Source organism: Penaeus japonicus, unplaced genomic scaffold, assembly GCF_977035675.1.
Source record: "Penaeus japonicus unplaced genomic scaffold, GWHDUDI00000001_assembly GWHDUDI00000008, whole genome shotgun sequence".
In the NCBI taxonomy this organism is placed as follows: domain Eukaryota; kingdom Metazoa; phylum Arthropoda; class Malacostraca; order Decapoda; family Penaeidae; genus Penaeus; species Penaeus japonicus.
Window position 1 is genome coordinate 18966810 of NW_028234410.1, and position 12500 is coordinate 18979309.

General features: G+C 45.5%; 2 protein-coding genes across 10 annotated transcripts in view; one reads left to right on the forward strand and one right to left on the reverse strand.

The window, feature by feature from the left end:
• The window catches only part of LOC122249861 (low density lipoprotein receptor adapter protein 1), a 148537-nt gene extending 142918 nt beyond the window's left edge, over positions 1-5619 (reverse strand). For both annotated transcript variants that reach the window (XM_086539156.1, XM_086539155.1), the window contains exon 1: positions 5612-5619. The gene's annotated coding sequence lies outside the window, so the exon portion shown is untranslated. The remainder of the gene's footprint in view (positions 1-5611) is intronic.
• The window catches only part of RhoGAP1A (Rho GTPase activating protein at 1A), a 219290-nt gene that overhangs the window by 42259 nt on the left and 164531 nt on the right, over positions 1-12500 (forward strand). The window lies entirely within an intron of this gene.

The window sequence follows — 12500 nt, forward strand, 5'->3', positions numbered from 1 at the left end:
CATCTTATTTTCTACATGTTTGTTTTCTTCTTTCTTTCTTTTTCTCTCTCTCTTTCTTCTCTGGTGTTTTGCCTTTGGAGACGTATTTTTAGGTAGGTTTTGATAAGGTTAACCGCAAGGAGAAACGGTTATATTTTTTTTCAGCTTACGTTTGAAATATTTGTGAATTTCTATATAATTCCACACAAAGTTTTCTGATTGAAAGGAAAGCGACTTTTTAGAACGAATAAGAAGTAATAAAATTGATAGATGAATTAACAACCTGAGGGACGAAGTCGGTGCGAAATACGAGTTTTTTCGTCAACTTTTTTACCCGCGCTTTGTCACGGGGTCCCGTCGCCGTCTTCTCTGTTATGATGGATTAGCAATTATGTCACCCATTTGTCAGCTTCCCCCTTAGCGAGGCGGGAAAATACAGGGCCGGATGGTTATCATTCTATTAACGTTGCGTCGACGAACAGTTAGTCAGTGGGTAACGCTTTCAACCTTACGCCTTCCTCTCTCGTCTCCCCACCTCCCTCTCCCCTCCTTCCCCTTCTTCCCCTTCTTCCCACACTACTTTTTGCCCTCCCCCTTCCCCCTCCCGTCCCCTCTCCCCCACCCTCTCCCTTACCACCCCCACCCATAGTTCATATGGTCAGCACACGATTCATTCGTCATGATTTGCGGCGGGAAACTTTTGCACGGTTACGCAACAGTTCGCACCCACGGTCGATAATTAGGCGTAATTTCGTGGTTAGTCGCGGCGATAGTTGTTTGTGTGTGGCCGCTGCGGGAGTGTGTCGCCGTGTGTGTGTGTGGTGGTGGGGGGGGGTAGAGAGGGGGTGCAAGTCGGACGAACGAGCGACCGGACGGATGGATGGGCAGAGGATGGGGGGTGGGGGGGGGGATGGGCGCAGCGGAAGACATGGCGCCACAGTAAGTAGATGGATCTTTCCCGCAAACAGCCAGGCGGGCCCGGTTATTGCTATTGTTATTTACGATCGTTCCAGAGTACCCTTCCCGCTCTCTAGACTCCGCCGCCTTCTGCTCCTCTTGCTTTTATCCTGCTCCGCGTCCGAATCCTTGAACTCCTCGTCCTCCTCCGTCTTCTGCTTTTTAATCTTCTACTTCTACTACTACTTTTGCCCCTCCCACTCCTACTGCTACTCCTACTCTTGCTCCCACTCTTACTCCTACTCCTATTCCCACTCCCCATTCTCTCTTATTCCTCCTTTCCATCTCTCCTTCTCCTTCCCTTCATCCCCCCCCCCCCCCAGCATTCCTTCACTCGGCGCTGCACACGAGGAAACTTGATTACTCGCGTTGATGTATCACCTGCCGCGGCAGCTTGTTTTTCTCGAGCGTCGAGGCCGCGTAGCCTTGCCCCCCCCCTCCATTCCCTCTCTGTTCCGTTCCGATTTTGTTTTCCCGCGTGCGCCGTTTCGCTATTTGGTCTCTTTCGCCTCTTTCCTTTTGTTTTATTACTTCATATTATTTGTTTTATTTCTGTTTTCTGCTTTTCCTTCTTTATTTCCTCTCTGTTTGCTTTCCTTTTCCTTTGTTTTCATCACCACTATCATCATCATTATCATCACCACCATCCCATCATCATCATCATAATCATCATCATCATCATCATCATCATCATCATCATCATGCCCTTCCATTCCCCTTTCCCCATCTTCTGAATTGCGAATTTCGAATCCTCAACGTCGGCCCGGGGCTATTAATCTTGAGGCGGTTGCACGTGTCCAGTTATCGCCGTGTGGCTTCGTGCTTCTGATGACTTTTAAATAGCATGAATGCGAGGTGGAAAGGACAGCAGGTGGTCGTTTGCCTTCTGTGTGTGTGTGTGAGAGAGAGTGAGTGAGTGAGTGAGTGAGTGAGTGAGTGAGTGAGTGAGTGAGTGAGTGAGAGAGAGAGAGAGAGAGAGAGAGAGAGAGAGAGAGAGAGAGAGAGAGAGAGAGAGAGAGAGAGAGAGAGAGAGAGAGAGTGTGTGTGTCTCTGTGTGAGAGAGAGAGAGAGAGAGAGAGAGAGAGAGAGAGAGAGAGAGAGAGAGAGAGAGAGAGAGAGAGAGAGAGAGAGAGAGAGAGAGAGAGAGAGAGAGAGTGAGTGAGTGTGGTCGTTTACCTTCTCTGTGAGAGAGAGAGAGAGAGTGAGTGTGTGTGTGTGTGTGTGTGTGTGTGTGTGTGTGTGTGTGTGTGTGTGTGTGTGTGTGTGTGTGTGTGTGTGTGTGTGTGTGTGTGTGTGTGTGTGTGTGAAAAGTGAATGAGTGTGTATGTGTGGGCGGTATTGATAGGTGTGGGTGTGTCTGTGTATTTTTGGATGCGAGTGTGCACGTGTTTGTATGTGTTTAATTGTGATTGTATTTGAAAGAGAAAGTACCAGTATGAGTGTGAGAGTTAGGAGAGAAAGGAAAAGATGAAAATATACGATTTTTTAACACGAGGTGAAAGTGAAAGTAACATTGATTTTACTCGTCATGGCGAACGAGGGGGTGTGAGAGAAAGAGGGAGAGAGAAAGATCCAGAGTGGAAATAATAATTCTTAAAACCATCTTCCTCTTCTCTTTTGTATTTTTCCTTACATTTTCCTTCGCCTTTACACATAATAGACTTCTCTCGCACTCTGCATTTATTCCGAATACCCAAGGGCTGTTGCATGCGAATAATAATCGTGCTTTTGCCTGCACTTTGGTATTAAAAGGAAACGCGTTAGAGAGTCGTTGCTTAAAGACCGCCAGTGCAACATTTTTAGATTATTTTTATTATTATTTATTTTTTCCTTCTCTTTCTTTGTCTCTTCTTTTCTCATTTTATCTTATTGTTTTTTATTCTATTTCTATCCTTTTTTTCATTTTTATTATATTTCTTTTTTTTCTTTTTTTATTATATTTTCATCTTTTTTTTCTTTTTTTCTTTTATTTCTATTCCTTTCGTTCATTTCTCGGGCATGATTCTGCGCATGACTTGGCTCCTTGCGTTCCTAAGCAGCTTGTGGCTTACAGGCTAAAAGGAATTTATAATTCATGCATTCCATTCCAAGAGCCTTGGGATTTGAAGAAGGCTTTTGTGTTTTTGCTAATTCATCGTATCAATATATATTTATTTATTTATTCATTGATAATATATTTAATCGTTCATTAATTTATCGGTTTGCAATTAAGGCATCTGCATACTATACCACGCGCGTGCATGATATCCCCAAGCAAAGGTGTCTCCTCCGACACCTCTGCTTCTGCTTGCTTCTCTCCGCCATGAAGCATTTGGAGTCCCCCAGACGGCGCGGAGACCGTGTGCTTGCGGTCAGTAGGTCGATCCGGCCATCTCTCTCCCTACCTCTGAGGCCCCGGGTGGTTACCGGGATAAGACTGGGGGAATGGGGGCATTATTCACCCTGGGATAGGGGGTAGGAGGGGCTTGGTGGGGAGAAGAGGGAGGAGGAAGGGGAGGAGGGTGATGGGTTAGGGAGTGCGATGAGGTTGGAGGTGGGAGGCAAGAGGGGTTAGGGGAGGTAGGGGAGGGGATTGGGGTGATCGGGGAAGTGGATAAAGGAGGTAGAGGAAGTGGATAAAGGAGGTAGAGGAAGTGGATGAAGGGGGTGTAGGAGTGGATAAGGGAAGCCGTGTAAGGATGAGGTTCTAAGGGATTTAGTTTTTGAAAAGAGCTTCATGGATGATTTTTTTAAGGGATGGGGTTATAAGGACGGCTTTTTAAGGATGACTTTTTAAGGTTGATGCTTTAAGGAAGGTGGGGGAAGTGGCGAGAAGAGCGAAGTGTGGAGGGAGTGGATGAAAGTGGGTGCTACGTATTAAGAGGAGTTCTGTCGCGCACTATTAGGTCTTGCCGCTCCAGGGCCGGCGATTTGGCCTAATGACATCTGGTGGCCGAGGGGCTGTGGCTTTTACCTCGGCTGGGAAGGGACATTTTCTTTCTGTTTTCTCCTTTCTTCTTTCTGTTTTTTTCTAAATTACCTTGCTCACTCCCTCCCTCCTTCCCTCCCTCCCTCCATCCGTCCGTCCGTCTCTCCGTTGCTCCGTCTGCCCCTCATTCCCTCTTCATCGCTCCCTCCATCCCTCCCTCCTTCACTCCCTCCATCCCTCCCTCCATCCCTCCCTCCATCCCTTTCTCATTCACTCCCTCCATCCCTCCCTCATTCCCTCCCTCCTTCACTCCCTTCTCCTCTTTCCCCCCCTCCTCGACTGTGTCTCCCAAGACTGAATAACATTCCCAGTTCAGATTGGCGCTTAATTACCGTGTGATTGAGTCCGGGAGCATCATTATCCCCACACCTGCTCTTGCTTTCGCGTATGCTATTAGGAGGAGCAGGAAGTGGTGAAGAGTGGTGAGACTGAATTGTCATCACGTTCTGCGGTGGAATCATTAGCATCATTTTCGTCCTCAGAAATGGCTTGACATCTTGCTGTCGCCTCTCTCGTCTTCTGTAATTTTGTGTCCTCGTCTCTTGTCCTTATTCTTCTTTGTTATTATTTTCCTTATCGGTTTTGCTCTTATTAGAGTGTTCCTTGTGGATGGATTGCGTGTGTAGTCCTCAAGGATGTGAAGGCCTTTTTTGTTAGAAAAAAAGAGAGGTGGACATTTATTTTTAATACTTCGGACAGTATAACTTGAGAAGGAATTAAGTGTAAGGACCTTCACTGATGTCAGTGCGTGTTTACCTCCGCGCGCGCATGCCAACGGGGGTGCGTGGCGTGCTTGTGTTCTTTAGGAGTGTTAGGTAATAGTTCTTGCCATGAGAGTTTGTGTCTCCCTCCTCCTCCTCCTCCTCCTTTCCTCACAGCCTCCACTGCCCCTTGTCCCCACCACCTCTACCTCAGCGGTTACATCCTCCCCCCTACCCTGACTGTTACTCCTGCCCCAACAACCTCATCCCTTCCCTTACTCCTTCCCTGATACGTATCCCCTGCCCAACCCCCACCCACCCACCAACCCATACCCCGACATGTCCGGGGTCGTGGCGTGGCGAAGCTGTAACCCAACGCTGGCTCGCCGCTTGCTCCAGCTGTTGCAGCAAGAGTAATAACTATTTTGGCCGCATCAACACATCCCTGCAGGTGACGTCACTGATGGCCGGGTCGGATGAGGGGAAAGGGGACTGCTGGCTGACATTTACGGGGCGGCCGTGTAAGGATGAGGCTCCAAGGGATTCAGTTTTTGGAAAGAGCCTCACGAATGAATTTTTAAAGGGTTGGGTTATAAGGGTGATGTTTTAAGGGTAGGGTTTTAGGGAAGGGGCTTATAGGGATTATGCTGTACAGAAGCGGTTTAGGAACGTTTTTTTAGGGATGGATCTTTATGGCTGACGTTTTAGGAACGGAATTTTTAAGGATGATTAAGGGATAACGCTTTGAGGATATTCTTTAATGATTGCATCTTACCGGTGACTTTAACTGACTGATTTCCCTTTTTTTAGATACTGTTCTTATCAAATTTAGCAATGATAAACAATATATCAAATCGCAACGATGGATAATACCTGCATCACCATTGCATTCGAGTTATCTAGGTGTGCTCTTATATTATATATCCTCATGATCATCAATGGCATATATTTATTTTCACTAATTTTGATTTAATTGATACATTCGAACGCGTAGACAAAGAAACGTTCGCAAACACGGGCCGGGGATTGCGCGTGTGTTTGTTTTCCCGACAAAGACGTCCGGCGGGAGGAAAGTTTGTTCTCGTGATTTGCATTCGCCAGCTGCTCGAGGCGCCAAGGGAACACTCCAGTCTACTCCTTTTCCTACTCCTACTCCTGCTTCTACTGCTTCTGCTTTTGCTCCTGCTCCTACGCTCGCCCCGTCTCCTACTACTTCTGCTCCTACTCTCGTCCCTGCTCCTGCTACTCGAGGGCGCCAAGGGAACGTTCCATTCTACTCCTTGCTCTTACTCCTATTTCTGCTTCTACTTGTACGTCTGCTTCTGCTCTCGTTCCCCCTCTTGCCTGTATTCCAGTTCCCATTCTTACTTATGCTTTTTCATTCCCATATCTCTCAACTATATCCATCTTTTCTCCTCTTCCTCCAGCTCTTCCTCCAGCTCTTCCTCCACTTAGTCCTTCTTTTTCTTCCTCTTTTCCTACTCTTCCTCCAACTTCTTTTCGTTCCCTTTCTTCTCCAGACTGCCCTTTATTTTTTTCTTCTCCTTCGCTTTCCTCCTCCTCCGTATCCTCTTTCTTCTCTGCCTCCTCTTCCTTCTCCTCCTCTTCCTTCTCCGCCTCTTCCTTCACCTTCCCGTATTCTTTGTCACGTTCGTTATTATCAACGAGAGATAATAAACGGAAGAATGGAAAAGAAGAGAAAAGGGATTGTGAAATCTTTGTGTCGAAAAAAATGGCGTGGCTTGATGCGGTGTAAAGTGTACGGAGGTGTATCATGTCTGTTATATTCTCTTTTTCTTTCACTCTTTTATCTGTTTTTTTTCCTCTTTATTGTTTTAGCTTGTTTTTTTTTTCTCTCTCTCTTACTCTCGCTCTCGCCTCTCCTCTCTTTTCTCTTCTCATATTTTCTAATTCCTCGTTTCGTCCTCTCTCTCTACCCCCTTCCACCCATCCTTTACATCTCTCACGAGAACAAAAACATTATCAGACAAAAAAAAGAAAGAATCCTAAACCCCCACCCACCCCCAGACCAGGAATCCGAGAAATTTTATTTACAAATTGAATTCTCTCAAAATTAGATTGTGAGGCTAATGATACGTGGAGGTGAGGTCACAGCGCCTCCCTGAGTTGACGGCGTGAATGTCGGGGGAGGGGGGGGGGTGCCCAAGGGTGGGGGTTGGAGGAAGGGGGTTCAGCGGTATTAGGGAGATGGCGGAATCTCGATGGATTCTGTTGTTGTTGTTGCAGCAAAGGGTAATTAGATGTGATTATTTTCCTCGTGTTCTGGTACACATATTTTAGGATTGCCAAAACTACAAGGGGGGTGGGGGGATTTATATATCCAATCTTTCTAATTTAGGATTTTATGTGCATTGATAATATGTGTATGTATGATTTTAAAAGAATATAGACAATCCTGTTAAAATCAAAAATACCTGTATATCAACACAGTGTATGATATATCTGTGTGGGTAGCCTTTGTTCAATACAAATGTAGTTGTGAGAGTGTATATATCTGCTCTTCTTTTTCCTCATTTTCTTCCTCTTAGCTTTCCTAGAGGAATGTGAAGCGCCGTTTATGTGCATCACGATTTCCGTCTGGAATGATGATGTTAATAAGGAAGCTTTTTCTTTCTGCTGGTCTCGCGGAGAATCGGAGGCGTTTTTAAAGGAATGGAGATTTGATTTTGTTGTTGTATTCAAACTTCAGTTTTTATTATTGGTCACTGATACTCTTGTCCTTATCATTATTAACAGAAGTAGTAGGATGATTATTATTTTGTTGATTATTATTGTTATTCTTTCTTTTCTTCTCCATCTTCTTATTATTACTGTTATTGTTATCATTATTATTACTGTTGTTGTTATTATTATTATTTGTTAGTTTCTTTGCATCCGGTTTAAAGACGCATAACTTTGTTCCATTGTCGTTTTGTGTTTGTTTATATTTTCTGTTTTATCACCTGATGATTGTATCTTTACGGGGTTAGAGTCGTTTTTCCTTCTTGTATATTGTTGTTTATGCGTGTCATTGTCTTCTTTAACTTCTAAATCATGCGATACGAAAGGCATTTGCATAAACCTGGGAATGGTGTCATGGTGTCATCCTCTATTTTTCTTGATTGAAATTGTGAAAAATTTAAGACGTTTCGCTGTTCGTTGTTATATCGTATTATCGTCTGTATTGCTCCTCCTTTGTTATAGTAGAATGTCAGTATTATTGCTATTAGGAATGCATTATCATGGTTGCATTTGATCATTGTGAAGTATTTCCTCTTGCCTCGTTACTAATATTTGTGTTACGCCATTCATACCAAGTTTCTTTCGTTCTTGTGTGTGGAGCATCATGAAGGCGCCCCTCCCCTCCCGCTCCTCTCCCCTATACCTTGTGGCTTGTAAAGGCGTCCTTCCTATCCCCCCCCCCTTCCAGACCTTTATGTGAGTGCACGCGCGCCCACACGGATGATAGTCGGTCGTGGTCAATGGGTCGGCCTTGTAAATACGCCCCTGGGACTACCTTGGGGCTGGAGAAGGTTCAATTGAACACTCAGTCCTCGGTTCCCTTCTTCTCTCCTTGTCGTTTTTTTTTCTCTCTCCTTTCCCCTCTCCCTCTCTACCACTTTTATTCCTCCCCTCTATCTACCGCCTTCCCCTCCCACTCCCTCCCTCCCCCTCTCTTTACCATCTTCCCCTCCCTCGCCATTCTTTATTCTTTTTAGTTTGTTTTATGTGTTCTTATCCATATTGTCATGTTTCCTTTAGGTCTTTATTCGTATTTCGTTCTCCGTCACGACCGTTGGCTTCTGATCTTCCTTCTGCTTGCCGCTTTATCGAGAGTCGTCACTGTTAATCTTTTTCGGATTATCCTCGCTCTGCTTTCTACCTTGTTTCGTCCGTCTTTTCTATTTTTTTCCTCTTCCTCTTCCTCCTTCTCCCCCATCGCTCACCTCCTCCTCCATCGCTCACCTCCTCCATCGCTCACCTCCTCCTCCATCGCTCACCTCCTCCTCCTCCTCCTCCTCCTCTTTCACCATACCCTCTTGCCCCCCCCCCCACCCTACCCCCAACCCACCCCCAACCCCAGACACCGCAATTAGCCAATCGTACATTCATAAGCTAATGCATTTTTTCCCCTTTCATTTTCATTGTAATTTATCGTGCAACTTTGATCGCAAACTGTGGCTATTCCACACAAAATATGGAAATGCAAATTATATTGTTTTGTTTTTTTTAGATTTATCGCTGAACCTTTAATGTTTTTGTTAGAAAAAAAGGCAAATAGTTTTGCAACAAAGCACATACATATTTTGGATTAGTGTAAAATTCATATTAAAGAAACACGTAAGTATTTAGTGCCAAAAGATACTTAGGAATAAGAGCAGAATGAGGTTAGATATATTTAGAAAGCTGTGTGTGAAGTATTAGTTTTTTTTGTTGTTTGCGAAAGGTCTTGTTTCTATTTGTAAACAAGGGCCATGTAACGAGGGGATACGAGTGCAATTAGAAGCCGTTAATCACCTTTTGGCTCGACGTTCGATGATTGATGTTGCATATGTCGAGCATGCACTCTGAAGGGTCATGCAGCCGTCACGCCCTCACGTGTTGTCTCTGGGGCTGAATGAGGTTAGTTGTGCTCTCTCTCTCTCTCTCTCTCTCTCTCTCTCTCTCTCTCTCTCTCTCTCTCTCTCTCTCTCTCTCTCTCTCTCTCTCTCTCTCTCTCTCTCTCTCTCTCTCCCTCTCTCTCTCCCTCTCTCCGTCTCCTTCTCTCTCTCCGTCTCCCTCCCTCCCTCCCCTCCCTCCCTCTCTCTCGCTTTTGTCTTTCTGCATTGTTCTTTCTGTTCTTTTTTTGTTCTTTGAGAAGGAGAATGATGAGGGACAAGCAGAAGGGAAAGGAAAACGGAGAAATTGCGACAGAAGAGAAAATTATGGGGGGAAATGGGGGGGAAACGAGGAGGAGGAGGAGGAGAGGAAGAAGGGATATGGAGGGGAAAGACAAAGAAGAGGGAGATGGCGGCAAGAAGAGGAGGAGTAGGAGAAGGAGGAGGAGGGGAAGGCTGGCTAGTGGGATGGGATTAGGGGGGGGGGGGGTTGAGGCAATGTCGGAGGTTCTTGAGGCGAAACAATAAACTCGCGCGCGTCTAGAGTTCCGAAAAAGGTACTCGGGCATTTAAGTAAATAATATCATTCCAAGGAAGTCGTTGAAAGCCCTCGTCTGCCTCTCAAGAAGTGTGTGCCCCAACATCTGGCCTCCTTCTCATTCTTCTACTTTCCTCTCGCTCTTATTTTGGAGGAAAGTTGAGATGAATTCCCGTTTTTTGTGGTAATGGTCTCGAGAGCTAGGCTTTTTTTTTATGTGTGTCATGGTTGTTTGAAGGTGTGGTTGTTTGTCTGTTGTTGTTGTGCTGTGTTAAGATTTCAGTTGGTTTCAGAGAATGATTTATTATTATCTCTTCGCCACCTTTATCGAGTGATATACTTATTTTGTACGTCACACTATTTTATGTTTAGGGTTGTTCTATTTTCTTTTGAAGATATTCTCTCTCTCTCTCTCTCTCTCTCTCTCTCTCTCTCTCTCTCTCTCTCTCTCTCTCTCTCTCTCTCTCTCTCTCTCTCTCTCTCTCTCTCTCTCTCTCTCTCTCTCATATTCTTTCATACACATACGTGTTGGTTCAGAGACAAAAACTTTTTTTTTTTAATTAATACTTAGTTGTTAGAAAATGGGAAACGACTTTTAAGAAGATCAGGAAGGGTGGAGGGAGGACAAGTTACGTTTCTTTTTCTTTTTTATCGATTTTTGTGGTACATCACGGAACTGAAGCCGATCGGGACGCCAGTTCGAAGACCGCTTTTTCGGCCGTGGGTCACGAAGTTGTGTTTGTTTCCCAACTCTCTCTCCTCATTTCTTCTATCTTTTCCCTTCTCTTTTCTCATATTTGACTTCCTTTTTTTCTTCTATTTCTTTTCTTTTTCTCTTTCTCATTTTCTCTCGCTCCCTCCCTCCCTCCCTCCCTCCCTCCCCCTCTCCCTCTCTCCCTTCTCCCCCTCTCCCCTTCAGGCCCCTCTCCCTCCTTTTTCCCTCTTTTCCTACCTCCCGCTCCTCCCTTCCTTTCCTCATCCTCTCTCCCTCTCCCCACCCTCCTTCTTTCTCCTTTTCCCCTTTCTCTCCCTCCCTCCCTCCCTCCCTCCCTCCCTCCCTCCCTCCCTCTCCTCCTCCTCCTCTCTCTCTCCCCCTCTCTCTCTCTCTCTCTCTCTCTCTCTCTCTCTCTCTCTCTCTCTCTCTCTCTCTCTCTCTCTCTCTCTCTCTCTCTCTCTCTCTCTCTCTCCACCCTACTTCCCTCTCCCCCTCCCTTCTTCTCCCTCCCTCTCCCTCCCCAATGGCGTCTCCCTCAGCGGGCCAGATTTGATTACGTAGTCTCGTGAGCGATTGCCAGTTGCCGTGACTCCGTCAACCGTGACCGCGGGTACTAATCTCGCTCAACCCGGGAAAGTGTGCTGTACTGGTCCGTAATTATGCCCTGGATCTACGTGACCCGATGTCTCTGGGTCATGGCCCATTACGCTTTGCATGAATTTCGCGATGGTCATGCATAGGGATGGCTCCTCCTGCCACGGCTAATCTAATGTGTTGATGTTGATCTGATTGTGCATGGCGTTTGGCTTCGTGTTTTTATTTTCTTTTTCTTTCCTTTTCCTATCATGGCGATCTTGTTATTGCTGCAAGGTATGTATGGATATTGAGTTCGATCTCTTCTGCATGATCAGGCATAAGTATCATGATAGGGAATTTAGATGCAGCTGGGATAGCGATCACGATGCATGACTTTCTTATGGAATGAAAGATTGACAAATCGCCGGTTCTCGACGGCTCGCTCTGTCGCGGCGAAACGAACCTTTTTATTGTCGGCAAAATTATACCGAAAGACCAATTCTTTTCTCTCGCTCCTTCGCTTCCCTCCCAGACCCACTTCCACCTTCTCTCCCCTCCCTCTCCCTACCCTCTCTTCTTCTCTCTCTCTTTCTCTCTCTCTTTCTCTTTCTCTCAAGGAAATGATAAGAATCCAAGCAATTTCGAGTGATTTAGAATATCATTTAAGACTTCCTCAGTGAACTCCAGGTTTCGCTTGAAGGCGCATAAGGTCTGATAATTTGTTTTCGTTTATCCGCAATTGCTCATCATTGTCTTATTCGTTTGCAATATTCGGTTCATTTCCTCTTGTGTGCAGTTGCAAACCCAGACGAAAGGCGGAAGTCATTGTCTGAGTTCGTAAGTGAACATTCGCACAATTTGTCTTGATGTACTTGTATTTAGTGGTAATTCCCGTTTCAGCTTTTAATTTATTCGCTTTATTACCTTTCAAGTCGCACGATTATCTGTATTTCGTTGAGTGATGTTTACGATTCATACTTTATTTTATTTTTACCTGTGCACAAACAACACACGCCCATGCACGCACAATTACGCGCACCCACGCACACTGTGACGCAAAATATATCAGATGGACAGACAAATAGACACATACACTTGTACATGCATAAATATCTGTAGTATATACAGTAGTGTATACAACATACCTCAATTCTGACGTAAAGCGGTGGCATCGCATGTTTTGACTACGTCCCCTCGCGAAGAGCCTACATGATTTACGATGATAACTGATTCTCGCCACGGCCGCCCTGCCTCTTGCCCCCCTCGGTGAACAAGTGACAAATGTTCCTCTGCCTTTGGAGAGCGCAGGATTTTAGCCGTTGTGGTGAACCCGCATCCTGTCTCGTGTTGGAACAGGTGTTGTGATAGTTGAAGGAGGCCAGTGGTAGGGGGTAGGGGTGGAGTTAGGGGTGGGGGTAGGGATGGGATGATTGAATGGGCTTCAAACACCTTTGGTTAGGTGTTTCGT